This window comes from Carcharodon carcharias, chromosome 10 (genome assembly GCF_017639515.1).
Source record: "Carcharodon carcharias isolate sCarCar2 chromosome 10, sCarCar2.pri, whole genome shotgun sequence".
Lineage (NCBI taxonomy): Eukaryota > Metazoa > Chordata > Chondrichthyes > Lamniformes > Lamnidae > Carcharodon > Carcharodon carcharias.
In genome coordinates, this window is record NC_054476.1 from 141,656,027 (window position 1) to 141,675,289 (window position 19,263).

The window sequence follows — 19,263 nt, forward strand, 5'->3', positions numbered from 1 at the left end:
ACTGGGCGACCGCTTTGCGGAACACCTGCGGTCTGTCCGCAAGAATGACCCAAACCTCCCTGTCGCTTGCCATTTTAACACTCCACCCTGCTCTCTTGCCCACATGTCTGTCCTTGGCTTGCTGCATTGTTCCAGTGAAGCCCAACGCAAACTGGAGGAACAACACCTCATCTTCCGACTAGGCACTTTACAGCCTTCCGGACTGAATACTGAATTCAACAACTTTAGGTCTTGAGCTCCCTCCCCCATCCCCACCCCCTTTCTGTTTCCCCCTTCCTTTTTTTTCCAATAAATTATATAGATTTTTCTTTTCCCACCTATTTCCATTATTTTTAAATATTTTAAAATCTTTTATGCTCTCCCCACCCCCACTAGAGCTATACCTTGAGTGCCCTACCATCCATTCTTAATTAGCACATTCGTTTAGATAATATCACCAACTTTATCTTTAACACCTATGTGTTCTTTTGTTCTATTGTTGTTGACATCTTTTGATATTCTGCTTCTATCACTGCTTGTTTGTCGCTACAACCACACCAACCCCCTCCACCTCTCTGTCTCTCTATCTCTCCGCCCCCCACACACACACCTTAAACCAGCTTATATTTCAGCTCTTTCCTGGACTCGAACTCAAGTTCTGTCGAAGGGTCATGAGGACTCGAAACGTCAACTCTTTTCTTCTCCGCCGATGCTGCCAGACCTGCTGAGTTTTTCCAGGTAATTCTGTTTTTGTTTTGGATTTCCAGCATCCGCAGTTTTTTTGTTTTTTTCTCTGTGTTTAATTGACTGCCACTGCTCTTCAAGAAATGCCTACCTCCTTGAAGAAGTTCTGTTCCTCTCTGCGACAAGATTTCCGGATTTCTCTGTTGCCTTGTTCACCTTCATTGCTTTCCATTTCTCTTCTAGTGTTTGACAAGGTGTTTACTAAAACCCGCTTTCACAGCCATATCTCCTTTCTCAGTGACTGTCTCCGTCTCCGACTTACCCCACATGGATTTCAACTGAAATTCCACCCCTCATGTTTCGAACCCACCCAGGATTACAGGTATCTCCGGGACATAAAACGTTTCTCGGACTGCTGTTCCCGTCACATTCTGAAATCCACTCTCAGTGCCATGCGCCGCCATATGAACACACTCGACCTCTCCCTCCAGCAGCACCGCCGTACCCTTTTTCAAAGCTGCGCGTGCCCCCAGTTTCATTTTATCCTTCGGCTCATCCGACGCCTCAACAAGAAACTTTTTCTCTTTCTCTCAAGTGCTAAGGAACGCAAGCTCCAACAACTCATCGACACCAACACCCATCTAGGACCCTCCACCCCTGCCTGTCCCTCCGTCCCCACCCCATCTTCCAATCCCAACCCCAGCCGTGTATTCACTATACCCCCTGACCTTCCCCTCTCCGATGCTGAACGTTCAGTGCTCAGCAAAGGACTTAGTTTCATACCCTTACGCCCTCACCTCAATGAATTTCGGGCTCGGCATGATACTGAACTCTTCTTCCGCCGTCTTCGTCTCCGGGCTCACTTCTTTGGGCAGGAGTCCTCTCCCAGTTCAACGGATCCTTTTACCCATCTTCAATATTCTCCCTCCACCTGGACCCCTCCCTCTGGATTCTTACCTTCTCTCGATCTTTTCATTGAGAACTGTCGGCGCGACATTAGTCGTCTCAATTTCTCTGCTCCTCTCACCCATTCTAACCTGTCTCTCTCTGAACTTACTGCACTCCATTCTCTCAGGTCCAACCCTGACATTGTCATCAAACCCGCTGACAAGGGTGGTGCTGTTGTTGTCTGGCGCACTGACCTCTACCACGCGGAGGCTGAGCGTCAACTCGCAGACACTTCCTCCTACCTCTCCCTGGACCATGACCCCACCACTGAACATCAAGCCATTGTTTCCAGGACTGTCACTGACCTCATCTCCTCTGGGGATCTCCCTCCCACAGCTTCCAACCTGATAGTTGCCCAACCTCGGACGGCCCGCTTCTATCTCCTACCCAAAATCCACAAACAGAACTGCCCCGGTAGACCGATCGTCTCAGCCTGCTCCTGCCCCACAGAACTCATTTCTCGTTATCTTGACTCCCTTCTCTCTCCCCTTGTCCAGTCCCTTCCCACCTACATCCGTGATTCCTCTGACACCTTACGTCACATCAACAATTTCCAGTTCCCTGGCCCCTACCGCTTCCTCTTCACCATGGACGTCCAATCCCTCTACACCTCCATCCCCCACCAGGATGGTCTGAGGGCCCTTAGCTTCTTCCTCGAACAGAGGCCCGAACAATCCCCATCCACCACTACTCTCCTCCGTCTGGCTGAACTTGTTCTCACGCTGAACAATTTCTCCTTCAACTCCTCTCACTTCCTCCAAATAAAAGGTGTGGCTATGGGTACCCGCATGGGCCCCAGCTATGCCTGTCTCTTTATGGGGTATGTGGAACATTCCTTGTTGCAGTCCTACTCCGGCCCCCTTCCACAACTCTTTCTCCGGTACATCGATGATTATTTCGGTGCTGCTTCATGCTCTCGTCAGGACTTGGAAAAATTTATTAATTTTGCTTCCAATCTCCACCCCTCCATCATTTTCACGTGGTCCATCTCTGACACTTCCCTTCCCTTCCTTGACCTCTCTGTCTCAATCTCTGGTGATAGACTGTCCACCAATATCCATTACAAACCCACCGACACCCACAGCTATCTCGACTACAGCTCCTCACACCCCACTTCCTGTAAGGACTCCATCCCATTCTCTCAGTTCCTTCGCCTCCGTCGCATCTGTTCCGATGATGCTACATTCAAAAACAGTTCCTCTGACATGTCCTCCTTCTTCCTTAACCGAGGTTTTCCACCCACGGTCGTTGACAGGGCCCTCAACCGTGTCCGGCCCATCTCCCGCGCATCCGCCCTCACTCCTTCTCCTCCCTCCCAGAAACATGATAGGGTCCCCCTTGTCCTCACTTATCACCCCACCAGCCTCCGCATTCAAAGGATCATCCTCCGCCATTTCCGCCAACTCCAGCATGATGCCACTACCAAACACATCTTCCCTTCACCCCCCTTATCGGCATTCCGTAGGGATCGCTCCCTCCGGGACACCCTGGTCCACTCCTCCATCACCCCCTACTCCTCAACCCCCTCCTATGGCACAACCCCTTGCCCACGCAAAAGATGCAACACCTGCCCCTTCACTTCCTCTCTCCTCACCGTCCAAGGACCCAAACACTCCTTTCAAGTGAAGCAGCATTTCACTTGCATTTCCCCCAACTTAGTCTACTGCATTCGTTGCTCCCAATGTGGTCTCCTCTACATTGGAGAGACCAAACGTAAACTGGGCGACCGCTTTGCAGAACACCTGCGGTCTGTCCGCAAGAATGACCCAAACCTCCCTGTCGCTTGCCATTTTAACACTCCACCCTGCTCTCTTGCCCACATGTCTGTCCTTGGCTTGCTGCATTGTTCCAGTGAAGCCCAACGCAAACTGGAGGAACAACACCTCATCTTCCGACTAGGGACTTTACAGCCTTCCGGACTGAATATTGAATTCAACAACTTTAGGTCGTGAGTCCCCTCCCCCATCCTCACCCCCTTTCTGTTTCCCCCTTCTCTTTTTTTTTTTTTCCCAATAAATTATAAAGATTTTCCTTTTCCCACCTATTTCCATTATATAAAATAAAAAAAAAAACCCACTAGAGCTATACCTTGAGTGCCCTACCATCCATTCTTAATTAGCACATTCGTTTAGATAATATCACCAACTTTATCTTTAACACCTATGTGTTCTATTGTACTATTGTTGTTGACATCTTTTGATATTCTGCTTCTATCACTGCTTGTTTGTCGCTACAACCACACCAACCCCCTCCACCTCTCTGTCTCTCTATCTCTCCGCCCCCCACACACACACCTTAAACCAGCTTATATTTCAGCTCTTTCCTGGACTCGAACTCAAGTTCTGTCGAAGGGTCATGAGGACTCGAAACGTCAACTCTTTTCTTCTCCGCCGATGCTGCCAGACCTGCTGAGTTTTTCCAGGTAATTCTGTTTTTGTTTTGGATTTCCAGCATCCGCAGTTTTTTTGTTTTTTTTTTGCTTCTATCACTGCTTGTTTGTCCCTACAACCACATCAACCCCCTCCACTTTTCTCTCTCTCTCTCTCTCTCTGCACCCCCCACACTCCTTAAACCGGCTTATATTTCAACTCTTTCTTGGACTCGAACTCAAGTTCTGTCGAAGGATCATGAGGACTCGAAACGTCAAATCTTTTCTTCTCCGCCAATGCTGCCAGACCTGCTGAGTTTTTCCAGGTAATTCTGTTTTTGTATTAAAACCCATTGTCCACCAGCCAGAGAACGACAAGCAGAATGTGCCCTGGCCATTATATTTTCAGAACTGTCTGAGCATCTTCAGACTACACTGACTATGACTGTTCCCAATTACAACCATGTGGCTTAGAGTCAAATTGTGTTTAATAACCATCCCGTGAAGGCCGTGGATCATTGTGCTATGTTAAAGGCGCTATGTAAATACAAGTTGCTGCTGTTGTTCTTGTCCCCAATTATAATCTGCAATGACTCTAACTACCCTCTATTACACACTGACCCTAACTACCCTCTATTACACACTGACTCTACCTACCCTCTATTACACACTGACTCTAACCACCCTCTATTACACACTGCTCCAACTCTATTACACACTGACTCTAACTACCCTCTATTACACACTGTCTCTAACTCTGTTACACACTGACTCTAACTACCCTCTATTACACGCTGCCTCTAACCACCCTCTATTACACACTGACTCTAATTACACTCTATTACACACTGACACTAACTACCCTATATTACAAATTGACTCTCACCACCCTGTCTTACACACTGACTATAACCACCCTCTATTACACACTGACTCTAACTACCTTCTATTGCACACTGACTGTAACTCTGTTACCCACTGACTCTAACTACACTCTATTATACACTGACTCTAACTCTATTACGCACTGAATCTAGCTACCCTCTATTACACACGGACTCTAACTACCCTCTATTACACACTGACTCCATCTCTCTTATACACTGACTTTAACTACCCTCTATTACACACTGACTCTAACTACCCTCTATTACACACTGATTCCAACTCTATTGTACACTGACTTTAACTACCCTCTATTACACACTGACTCTAACTACCATCTATTACACACTGACTCTAACTCTATTACACACTGACACTAACTACCCTCTATTACACACTGACTCTAACTACCCTCTATTACACACTGACTCTAACTACCCTCTATTACACACTGACTCCAACTCTCTTATACACTGACTTTAACTACCCTCTATTACACACTGATTCTAACTCTATTACACACTGATTCTAACTCTATTACACACTGACTCTAACTACCCTCTATTACACACTGACTCTAACTACCCTCTATTACACACTGACCCTAACTACCCTCTATTACACACTGATTCTACCTACCCTCTATTACACACTAACTCTAACCACCCTCTATTACACACTGCTCCAACTCTATTACATACTGACTCTAACTACCCTCTATTACACACTGTCTCTAACTCTGTTACACACTGACTCTAACTACCCTCTATTACACGCTGCCTCTAACCACCGTCTATTACACACTGACTCTAATTACACTCTATTACACACTGACACTAACTACCCTATATTACAAATTGACTCTCACCACCCTGTCTTACACACTGACTATAACCACCCTCTATTACACACTGACTCTAACTACCCTCTAATACACACTGACTCTAACTCTGTTACCCACTGACTCTAGCTACCCTCTATTACACACTGACTCCAACTCTATTACACATTGACTCTAACTACCCTCAATTACACACGGACTCTAACTACCCTCTATTACACACTGACTCCAACTCTCTTATACACTGACTTTAACTACCCTCTATTACACACTGACTCTAACTACCCTCTATTACACACTGATTCCAACTCTATTGTACACTGACTTTAACTACCCTCTATTACACACTGACTCCAACTCTATTACACACTGACTCTAACTACCATCTGTTACACACTGACTCTAACTCTATTACACAGTGACACTAACTACCCTCAATTACACACTGACTCTAATTACACTCTATTACACACTGACACTAACTACCCTATATTACAAATTGACTCTCACCACCCTGTCTTACACACTGACTATAACCACCCTCTATTACACACTGACACTAACTACCCTCTAATACACACTGAATCTAACTCCATTACACACTGACTCTAACTACCCTCTATTGCACACTGACTCTAACTCTGTTACCCACTGACTCTAGCTACCCTCTATTACACACTGACTCCAACTCTATTACACATTGACTCTAACTACTCTCAATTACACACGGACTCTAACTACCCTCTATTACACACTGACTCCAACTCTCTTATACACTGACTTTAACTACCCTCTATTACACACTGACTCTAACTACCCTCTATTACACACTGATTCCAACTCTATTATACACTGACTTTAACTACCCTCTATTACACACTGACGCTAACTCTATTACACAGTGACTCTAACTACCATCTATTACACACTGACTCTAACTACCCTCAATTACACACTGACTCTAACTACCCTCTATTACACACTGACTCTAACTACCCTCTATTACACACTGACTCCAACTCTCTTATACACTGACTTTAACTACCCTCTATTACACACTGATTCTAACTCTATTACACACTGATTCTAACTACCCTCTATTACACACTGACTCTAACTACCCTCTATTACACACTGATTCCAACTCTATTATATATTGACTTTAACTACCCTCTATTACATACTGACTCTAACTCTATTACACAGTGGCTGTAACTACCATCTATAACACACTGACTCTAACTCTATTACATACTGACTCTAACTACCCTCAATTACACACTGACTCTAACTACCCTCTATTACACACTGACTCCAACTCTCTTATACACTGACTTTAACTACCCTCTATTACACACTGATTATAACTCTATTACACACTGATTCTAACTACCCTCTATTACACACTGATTCCAACTCTATTATACACTGACTTTAACTACCCTCTAATACATACTGACTCTAACTCTATTACACACTGACTCTAACTACCATCTATTACACACTGACTCTAACTCTATTACACACTGACTCTAACTACCCTCTATTACACACTGACTCTAACTACCCTCTATTACACACTGATTCCAACTCTATTATACACTGACTTTAACTACCCTCTATTACACACTGATTCTAACTACCCTCTATTACACACTGACTCTAACTCTGTTACCCACTGACTCTAGCTACCCTCTATTACACACTGACTCCAACTCTATTACACATTGACTCTAACTACCCTCAATTACACACGGACTCTAACTACCCTCTATTACACACTGACTCCAACTCTCTTATACACTGACTTTAACTACCCTCTATTACACACTGACTCTGACTACCCTCTATTACACACTGATTCCAACTCTATTATACACTGACTTTAACTACCCTCTATTACACACTGACGTTAACTCTATTACACAGTGACTCTAACTACCATCTATTACACACTGACTCTAACTCTATTACACACTGACTCTAACTACCCTCAATTACACACTGACTCTAACTACCCTCTATTACACACTGACTCCAACTCTCTTATACACTGACTTTAACTACCCTCTATTACACACTGATTCTAACTCTATTACACACTGATTCTAACTCTATTACACACTGACTCTAACTACCATCTATTACACACTGACTCTAACTACCCTCTATTACACAGTGACTCTAACTCTATTACACACTGCCTCTAATTACCCTCTATTACATACTGACTCTAACTACCCTCTATTACACACTGACTCTAACTTACCTCTATTGCACACTGACTCTAACAACCCTCTATTACACACTGACTCTAACTACCCTGTATTACACACTGACTCCAAATCTATTATACAATGACTCTAACTACCCTCTATTATACACTGACTCTAACTACCGTCTATTACACACTGAATCTAACTCTATTACACACTGACTCTAACTACCCTCTATTACACATTGTGCCATAGATTTTAATCCCCACTTTAATTTTATACCAAGCTCAAACTTTACCCTTTTTATCTCAATTGAATTATTAGCTTGAAACTCAGGAACCGAAGGGGCTTCCTGCTCCAGCTACAAAACTGTAATCACTGCCCTTCACATTCAATCATGTTATGTGAGGAGTTTGGAAATGTTTCTCAGCTTTCTGCTGTACATTGACGGAGCTGACTTTCCCACACACTTTCTACCTGGTCTCAGGAAAACTGTTCATCTCCTTACCTGCCTCAGCACAGATCGACTTTGCAAAGTGAGTGGTTTGCAGCTCCAGCCAGCAGCTTTTATCCCGGGTAAATATTTGTCCTGACGTGGAGAAGCCTCAGAACGTTGCTGATCCTGAGCTGAGACTGTCTGGGGCTTGGCCAGTCTATACACAGCAACGTGGCTGAGAGCAGGAATGGAGCAGATCTCAGGGGATCCCAGTGAAAATGAAAACTGTTTCCTGTCCACGCAGGCACTCAGAAAATTATTCTCTGGATAAGCGAGAAACCACAGCCAGACTGTGATGGGATCCACAGGCTGTTTTCATGTGTTGGAGTCACCTTTAAAAAGTAGCAAACATTTGCTTGTCTGAATTACTAATAAATAAACTTAACACAGAGAAAACAAGTTGGAGAATGTGTGACCTCAGTGTGACCTCCAGGATCTGACCTGTCAACACTTCCCCTGCCAATGTAAGTGGGTTAAGGCAGAGGGTCACCCAAGCACCCAATGCTGAGGCACCCTGCAGAGGGGCATTTGTGCTAGGCCTAGATAGAGTGGAGGGGCACCCAATGCAGAGGCAACCCACACCTAAGGGGCACCCAGCACAATGGCACCCAGCCCTGGGGCACCCTGCGGGGGAGGGGGCAGCAATCACATCCATGGCTGTACCCATTAACTTGGTCATGCTCACTCTCCTAGCCCCACCTATTTTCAACCACACCCACTCTCCTAGCCACACCCACACCCCTAGCTCATCCTCTCCTAGCCGTACCCACTCTCTTAGCCACACCCACACTCTTTGCTGCGCCCACTCTTCTAGCCGCACCCACACTCATTGCTGCACCCACACTCATTGCTGCACCCACTCTCTTAGCCGTACCCACTCTCTTAGCCACACCCACTCTCAGCTACACCCACTCTCTTCGCCGCACCCATTCTCCTAGCTGCACCAACTCTCTTTGCTGCACCCACTCTCCTGGCTGTACCCACTCTCTTTGTTGCACCCACTCTCCTCGCAACACCCACTCTTATAGCCACATGCATTCTCTTAACCACAGCCACTCTCCTAGCCACACCTATTCTCTTAGCCCCACCCACGCTCCTAGCTACACCCACTCTGTTAGCCGCACCCACTCTCCTTGCACCTGCTCTCCGAGCCCCACCCACTCTCCTAGCTACACCCACTCTCTTAGCCACACCAACTCTCCCAGCCGCACCCATTACTAGTTACACCAACTCTCCCAGCCGCACCCACTCTACTAGTCACACCCACTCTCTTTGCTGCACCCACTCTCCTAGCCGCACCCACTCTCCTAGCCGCACCCACTCTCCTAGCCACACCAACTCTCCCAGCCGCACCCATTACTAGTCACACCCACTCTCTTTGCCGCACCCACTCTCTTTGCCGCACCCACTCTCTTTGCCGCACCCACTCTCTTTGCCGCACCCACTCTCTTTGCCGCACCCACTCTCTTTGCCGCACCCACTCTCTTTGCCGCACCCACTCTCTTTGCTGCACCCACTCTCTTTACCGCACCCACTCTCTTAGCCACACCCACTCTCCTAGCCACACCCACTCCTAGCCGTACCCACTCTCCTAGCCATACCCACTCTCCTAGCCACACCAACTCTCCCAGCCGCACCCATTACTAGTCACACCCACTCTCCTAACCACACCAACTCTCCTAGCCGTACCCACTCTCCTAACCACACCAACTCTCCTAGCCACACCAACTCTCCTAGCCACACCAACTCTCCCAGCTGCACCCATTACTAGTCACACCCACTCTCCTAACCACACCAACTCTCCTAGCCGCACTCCCTCTCCTAACCACACCAACTCTCCTAGCCACACCAACTCTCCCAGCTGCACCCATTACTAGTCACACCAACTCTCCTAGCCACACCCACTCTCCTAACCACACCAACTCTCCTAGCCACACCAACTCTCCCAGCTGCACCCATTACTAGTCACACCCACTCTCCTAACCACACCAACTCTCCTAGCCGCACTCACTCTCGTAACCACACCAACTCTCCTAGCCACACCCACTCTCCTAGTCACACCAACACTCCTAGCTGCAGCCACTCTACTAGTCACACCCACTCTCTTAGCCACACCCACTCTCAGCCACCCCTAGTCTCCTAGTTGCACCCACTCTCCTAGCCACAGCCACTCTCCTAGCCACACCAATTCTCCTAGCCACACCCACTCTTGTAGCCACACCAATTCTCCTAGCCGCACCCACTCTCCTAGCCGCACCCACTCTCCTAGCCGCACCCACTCTCCTAGCCGCACCCACTCTCCTAGCCGCACCCACTCTCCTAGCCACACCCATTCTCCTAGCCACACCCATTCTCCTAGCCACACCCATTCTCCTAGCCACACCCATTCTCCTAGCCACACCCATTCTCCTAGCCGCACCCACTCTAATAGTCACACCCACTCTCCTAGCTACACTCATTCTGTTAGCTGCACCCACTTTCTTAGCCACACCCACTCTCCTAGCCACACCTAGTCTCCTAGTTGCACCCACTCTCCTAGCCACACCTAGTCTCCTAATTGCACCCACTCTCCTAACCACACCCACTCTCCTAGCCACACCAATTCTCCTAGCCACACCCACTCTCCTAGCCACACCAATTCTCCTAGCCACACCCATACTCCTAGCCACACTCACTCTCCTAGTCACACCCACTCTCCTAGCCACACCCACTCTACTAGTCACACCCACTCTCTTAGCCACACCCACTCTCCTAGCCCCACCCACTTTCCTAGCTACACCCACTCTGTTAGCTGCACCCACTCTGTTAGCCACACCCACTCTGTTAGCCACACCCACTCTCCTAGTCACACCCACTCTCCTAGCCCCACCCACTCTCCTCGCAACACCCACCCTCCTAGCCACACCTATTCTCTTAGCCCCACCCACTCTCCTAGCTACACCCATTCTGTTAGCTGCACCCACTCTCTTAGCCACACCCACTCTCCTAGCCACACCTAGTCTCCTAGTTGCACCCACTCTCCTAGCCACACCTAGTCTCCTAGTTGCACCCACTCTCCTAGCCACACCCACTCTCCTAGCCACACCAATTCTCCTAGCCACACCCACTCTTGTAGCCACACCAATTCTAGCCACACCCACTCTCCTAGCCACACCCACTCTCCTAGCCACACCAATTCTCCTAGCCACACCCACACTCCTAGCCACACCCACACTCCTAGTCACACCCACTCTCCTAGCCACACCCACTCTACTAGTCACAATCACTCTCTTAGCCACACCAATTCTCCTAGCCACACCAATTCTCCTAGCCGCACCCACTCTCCTAGCCACATCCACTCTCCTAGCCACGCCCATTCTCCTAGCAACACCCACTCTCCTAGTCACACCCACACTCCTAGCCACACCCACTCTACTAGTCACACACACACTCCTAGCCACACCCACTCTACTAGTCACAACCACTCTCTTAGCCACACGCACTCTCCTAGCCACACCCACTCTCCTAGCCACACCCACTCTCCTAGCCACACCCACTCTCCTAGCCACACCCACTCTCCTAGCCACACCCACACTCCTAGCCGCACCCACTCTACTAGCCACACCCACTCTACTAGTCACACCCACTCTCCTAGCGACACCAACTCTCCCAGCCGCACCCATTACTAGTTATGCCAACTCTCCCAGCTGCACCCACTCTACTAGTCACACCCATTCTCCTAACTACACCAACTCTCCCAGCCGCACCCATTACTAGTTACACCAACTCTCCCAGCCGCACCCACTCTACTAGTCACACCCACTCTCCTAACCACACCCACTCTCCTAGTTGCATCCACTCTACTAGACACATCCACTCTCCTAGCCGCACCCACTCTCCTCGTAACACTCACTCCCATAGATGCACCCATTCTCTTTGCCGCACCCACTCTCTTAGCCGCACCCACTCTCCTAGCCACACCCACTCAACTAGCCGCACCCACTCCCCTAGACGTACCCACTCTCTTTGCTGCAGCCACTCTCCTAGCCGCACCCACTCTCTTTGCCACACCCATTCTCCTAGCTGCACCAACTCTCCTCGCAACACTCACTCTCCTAGACGCACCCACTCTCTTTGCCACACCCACTTTCCTAGCTGCACCTACTCTTCTAGCCACACCCATTCTCTTTGCTGCACCCACTCTCCTCGCAACACCTGCTCTTATAGCCACACGCATTCTCTGAACCACATCCACTCTCCTTGCCACACCTAATCTCTTAGCCCCACCCACTCTCCTAGCTACACCCATTCTGTTAGCTGCACCCACTCTGTTAGCTGCACCTACTCTGTTAGCCGCACCCACTCTCCTAGCACCTGCTCCCCTAGCCACACCCACTCACCTAGCCACACCAACTCTCCTAGCCACACTAACTCCCCTAGTCACACCAACTCTCCCAGCTGCACCCACTACTAGTCACACCCACTCTCCTAACCACACCAACTCTCCTAGCCGCACCCGCCCTCCTAGCCACACCAACTCTCCCAGCCACACCCACTACTAGTCACAACTCTCCTAGCCACACCCACTCTACTAGTCACACCCACTCTCCTAACCACACCAACTCTCCTAGCCGCACCCACTCTCCTAGCCACACCAATTCTCCTAGCCACACCCACATCCCTAGCTCACCCTCTCCTAGCCGTACCCACTCTCTTAGACACACCTTCTCTCCTAGCCGCACCCAGTCTTCTAGCTACACCCACTCTCTTAGCTGCACCCATTCTCCTAGCCACACCCACTATCTTAGCAACACCCACTCTCATCCACATTCACTCTTCTAGCCGCACCTACACTCATTGCTGCACCCACTCTCTTTGCTGCACCCACTCTCCTGGCTGTACCCACTCTCTTTGCTGCACCCACTCTCCTCGCAACACCCACTCTTATAGCCACACACATGCTCTTAACCACAGCCACTCTCCTTGCCACACCTATTCTCTTAGCCCTACCCACTCTCCTAGCTACACCCACTCTGTTAGCCACACCCACTCTACTAGTCACACCCAATCTCTTAGCTGCACCCACTCTCCTAGCTACACCCACTCTGTTAGCTGCAGCCACTCTGTTAGCCATACCACTCTACTAGTCACACCCACTCTCTTAGCTGCACCCACTCTCCTAGCTACACCCACTCTGTTAGCTGCAGCCACTCTGTTAGCCATACCTACTCTACTAGCCACACCCACTCTCCTAGCCACACGCACTCTACTAATCACACCCATTCTCTTAGCTGCACCCACTCTCCTGGCCACACCAACTCTCCCAGCCACAACCACTCTCCTAGCTACACCCACTCTCTTAGCCACACCCACTCTCCTAGCCACACCTATTCTCCTTGTGGCACCCACTCCCCCAGCCGCACTCACTCTCCTAGTCACACCAATTCTCCAAGCCGCACACACTCTCCTAGCCACACCCACTCTCCTAGTCACACTCACTCTCCTAGCTGCACCCACTCTACTAGCCTCACCCACTCTCCTAGCCGCACCTAGTCTCCTAGTTACACCAACTCTCCTAGCCACACCCACTCTCCTAGCCACACCTAGTCTCTTAGTTGCACCCACTCTCCTAGCTGCACCCACTCTCCTAGCTGCACCTAGTCTCCTAGTTACACCAACTCTCCTAGCCACACCCACTCTCCTAGCCGCACCTAGTCTCCTAGTTACACCAACTCTTCTAGCCACACCTAGTCTCCTAGCCACACCTAGTCTCTTAGTTGCACCCACTCTCCTAGCTGCACCCACTCTCCTAGCCGCACCCGCCCTCCTAGCCACACCGACTCTCCCAGCCATACCCACTACTAGTCACAACTCTCCTAGCCACACCCACTCTACTAGTCACACCCACTCTCCTAACCACACCAACTCTCCTAACCGCACCAACTCTCCTAGCTGCACCCACTCTCCTAGCCACACCTAGTCTCCTAGCCGCACCCAGTCTCCTAGCCGCACCCACTCTCCGTCACACCCACTCTCCTAGCCGCACCCACTCTGCTAGTCACACCCACTCCCCTAGTCGCACCCACTCTGACATCACCAACTTTGGGGTTGATTGGAAACTATCCCGTTAATAACGGGATTGCAGAAAACACAGAACTTGCATTTCTCTGCATTTTCATCACCCCAGGATATCTCAAAGCCAATGAATTTTGAAACATAGCCATTTTTATTGTGTATGAAACACAGCAGTCAGTTTACACGCAGCAAGGTGTCACAAACAACAATCAGATAGTTATTCATTTTTGTGACATTGGTTGAAGAATAAATATTGGCCATGACAGTGGGTTTAAATACCCTGCTCTTCCTCGAAGACATCCCCCTAAGAGAGGAAGGTGCCTCCTCTGACACAGTGAAAACATGAGAGATGGTAATCAGCTGGCAGTCAGTTGGACATTTGCCTGTGCACCCTCTCCCCTCTGTCAGCCCAATATCCTCCAATTCAGGTGTTGCGGTGCGCTGCTATGATATTATAAATTTTTAGAAAAACTGCCCTGAAGGTCACATTTTAAAACAACCTTGGACTGAATTAAAAGACTGTTCTCAAAACAGCTCCAGACTACCAGACAGAAATGTGGATTTCAATTATCTTTCTCTTGCTTCCTGAGACCCAGATGCAATACTCAGACATCTACATTTAAAATCCAATGAGTATTCCAAAAGCCTTCCAGACTGAGTATTGAGTTCAACAATTTTAGATCATGAACTCTCTCCTCCATCCCCACCCCATTTCTGATTTTCTCCCTCCTTTTTGTTTTTTCCAATAATTTATATAGATTTTTCTTTTCCCATCTATTTCCATTATTTTTAAATGTATTTCCATCCATTGTTTTATCTCTACCTTTTAGCCTTTTTCGATTCCTTCACCCCACCCCACCCCCCCCCCACTAGGGCTATCTGTACCTCTTTCGAGTACAAACCCGTTTCCATCTGTTTCAGATGAAGTTACATTGTTTGCCATTGTGAGATTTGAACTCTTGATCTTGGGATTACAAACCCAGTACCATAACCACTTGGCTAGTTAGGCCAAGCTAGGGCTATCTGTACCTTGCTTGTCCTGCTTTCTACCCTTAATTAGCACATTCCTTAGATAATATCACCACCTTCAACACCCCTTTGTCCTTTCGTCTGTGACATCTTTTGGCTATCTCCACCTATCACTGGCCCTCTATCCAGCTCTGCTTGTCCCACCCCACCCCCTTAAACCAGCTTATAATTCACCCCTTTTCTATTTCTCCTTAGTTCTGTTGAAGAACTCGAAACGTTAACTGTGTTCCACTCCGCAGCTGCTGCCAGACCTGCTGAGTTTTTCTAGGTATTTTTGTTTTTGTTCCAAAAGAGTGAATGGAAACTCATTAACTTGATGGCTTTTCCTTCAAACACAAAGCCAATAACTGATCAGCCACTGTAAGATGTGAACAGGCTTGACTTTTTGATAACTACAGGGGGTAAGGAGACTTTGGATAACAAAATGGAATTACCATTTGCCTTATACGGAGTTGTACAGGTCACATGATAACAATGGCCATCTTGCCTTACCTGCAAAAATCATTGAAAAGGGCAGGAAGAGAGCAGATCCATGTCTTGTGGACTTCAACCCAGGGAGAGACAAAGGATGGTATCTAGAAACAGGTCGCTGTCTAAGACCTTTCTGCCACAGTGCACCAAGGGGCTGGGAATTGTATAGACCCCTTGGGCTGTACAGCTCACAATGAATGTATGCATTGTATATTAATTGTATTCTAATTGTATTGAAGCACCTCAGAGTGCAACATGATGTATGTTGATAACTCCAATACCATTGCACTGTCTGACTGTCTGTAATGACCAGATTGAAATGGCTGTAATATCCATTGATTGTGGTGATCCATGTGTAAAAGTTGAATCTGATCGCACTTTTTGTGATGGCGATTTAGAACTGTTTTGTAATGTTCTTCCAGATATTTTATGAATAAAGTATGTTTTTCAAAAAAAAATCTAGAAACAACCACAGCTTCTGCAGTAAGTAACTAAGCAGTTTGAAGGTGGCACACCTGCAGAACCAGAAGCAAGGAACCTGATCGCCTCCCTGTAAACCCTGATTCCACCTACTAATCTCACCAGTTAAAGCAACCTCTGGCAGTTTGACAGTGGAAGCCATTGCAGCTGTAGAGACATCTCTACAACCTCAAGACCTTCACTTCAGACAATGCAACATCTCCACTTCAAAACATATCAGGCCTGCACAGAGTATGGACTAAACTGAAATAAAAAGAGAAAATGCTGGAAAAACTCAGCAGGCCTGACAGCATCTGTGGAGCGAGAAACAGAGTTAACGTTTTGAATCTGTAGGTCCCTTCTTCAGAGTTGGTTTTTATTTCCGTTTTTATTTCAGATTTCCAGCATCTACTGTATTTTACTTTTATCTATGGATTAAACTGATCTATTTTTTATAAATATCAATTTATCTTCATTTGTAACTAACCTTTGTGTGCATAGGTACTGGTAACTTTAGCTGGAATTTTCCGCTCCTGTTTGCAGAGGGTGTCTTTGGCGGCATGAGTAGAAAATATTGCAGGATGGGCCTAGTTGTGTTTCCCAGCAACATAAATCCAGGATGTGATTGTCCTCTCCCCCTGTCAGTGGCGGGAATGCATTTCCTGCCATCCAACATCAGGAACTTAATTTTAATGTATTTGCATCTCATTATTGTGCCCACACGGCGGAATCATCCCCCCTACATCAAACTGAATCCCCACGTCGGAGTGACTTCAGGATGGCGTGCTCCATGACTGCTTTTAAAAGGCGTGCACCTGGACAGCTGAACTTGGAGGGGAACTGGGAGGTGAGCGCACACAACCTTGCGCAGCGCTCATGAGCATCGCCCGTAGGACATCAAGGAAGAGTCCGGTGGCAAAGCTGCTGCCAGTCAAGTGGAGTGGGGTAGAGATGGATGGTGTTTCGGACAGCCAGTGGCACACTGGCCATCCAAGTGGTGGCCAGCACTCCTCGGCATGTGTGAAGGGGCTTTCAGAATTAACCAAGAGAGGCTCTTAGGATACCTATGCTAACCCACAAGTCTCTCTCTGTCTCTTTGACTCTGCAGGAGGACAACATCAGGATCATGGAGCCTGGTGATTTGGCAGTATGCCTTATGGCTTACAGGGAGTAGAGAAGGAGACAAGAGTGGAGGAGGTACCTGGTTCAGCAAAGGGAGGAGCACCTCCCTCAAGATGAAGAGGCAGCAGGGCCCGCTGCACAAGGAGCTAAAGATCCACAGCTTGTAGGTGCCTCGCTAGACCCAGGGTCTATACTTGGCGCCTTTCATTTGCAGATGACTGAGAACCAGTGTCGCCAAAGACTGGACATATCTAGGGAACTGGTTGGTCACATATGCCACCTGCTGCAGGATTTGGTGCCACGGGGACATGGAGGGCATCCACTGCTAGTGGCCGTGAAAGTGACCACTGTCAATTTTTACACCAGTGGCTCCTTCGAGGGCTCCACAGGTGACTTGTGTGGAATTTCACACACCTCCACGCACAACAGTATCCAGGTGGTCATGGGTACCACCTTCACAAAGGCACAGAACTCTGTGCATTTCACCCAGGATCAGGAAAGCCAGGAAGCAAGAGCGCTGGGAATTGCACAGGTCTCAGGTTTCCCACAGGTGCAGGGTGCCATCGACTGCACTCACATGATGCTTAGATCTCTGTGGCAACAAGCAGTCAACTACATCAACTGCAAGGGCTTCCACTCGCTGAACGTTCAGCTGGTGTGCGACCACCACAAATGCATCCTGCAGGTCTGTACATGATTCCCAGGGAGCATCTACAACTCTTACGTCCTTAGCAGGTCTCAGATCCCTGATATCTTCCAGGGGCTAGAGAGGCTGCAGTGTTGGGTCCTTGGGGACAAAGGCTACCCACAGTGGACGTGGCTGATGTTGCCTTGTGTACCGGCTTCAGAGTGCAGCAGAGGGAGTGTACAACAAGGCTCATGCCGCAGTCTGGACTTTGGTGGAGCAAACGATTGGTAGATTGAAAATGAGGTTTCAGTGCCTCGACAGGTCTGGTGGAGCACTGCAATCCAATCCCCAGAGGGTGTCGTGCATCATCGTAGCTTGCTGCATGCTCTACAACCTGGCGCTGAAACGGGGGGAGGACCTGGCTGAGGAGGAGATGGAAGAGCTGCATGTCTCCTCCGATGAGGGGGATGTTGAAGGGGATGAGGGTGATGAGGTCCTGGAAGGCGATGAGGCCATCGCACTGGCCAGATGAGGCAGTTGCTCACGTGAGGCCCTAATAGTTGCTAGAGTCCAGGAGGATGATGACAACATACAGCAAGGATACTCTATAGATCTTCACATAACCTCTGTGAATGTCTGACTCCTGTCTGGCTGAGGGCAGCTCGCTTGCGCTCTGTGATCAGGGTTATATCATGGAGATGCAGTCATGAAACTTTTCATGCATCTGATCCTTTCTCAGCCTTCAGCACCTGACCCCTTCAGGAGCACAGCGTCACCAGTAACAGATGCTGAACAGATGGGGGGCCAGCCCAGACTCAAAGGTGCTGAGAGCACACAGGGAGAATGACGGAACTCTGACATCTGCCCACAACATTCTGGCAGCAATGAGAAGCACCATCGAGGAGCAGGCATCACTCATGTGTCTACTGAGTGTGAAGCTGGACCATCACTTTGGACTGAAGGTTACACTCTGCACAGGGAAGAGGCCCTGGACTGAGACACCTGCCTTTATCTTGTGCAGGAACCAAGGTTTCATATCCAAGTGACAAGAACATTGCTCATCAGAACAAGGAGCCACAGGCA

The 19,263-nt window shown here is 48.4% G+C and overlaps 1 protein-coding gene across 1 annotated transcript in view; it reads right to left on the reverse strand.

Annotated features, from left to right (window-relative positions):
• The window catches only part of LOC121282741 (pigment epithelium-derived factor-like), a 34,796-nt gene extending 26,207 nt beyond the window's left edge, over window positions 1–8,589 (reverse strand). Inside the window, exon 1 of the mRNA XM_041196477.1 lies at window positions 8,430–8,589. The gene's annotated coding sequence lies outside the window, so the exon portion shown is untranslated. The remainder of the gene's footprint in view (window positions 1–8,429) is intronic.
• Between the last annotated feature and the right edge of the window lie 10,674 nt (window positions 8,590–19,263).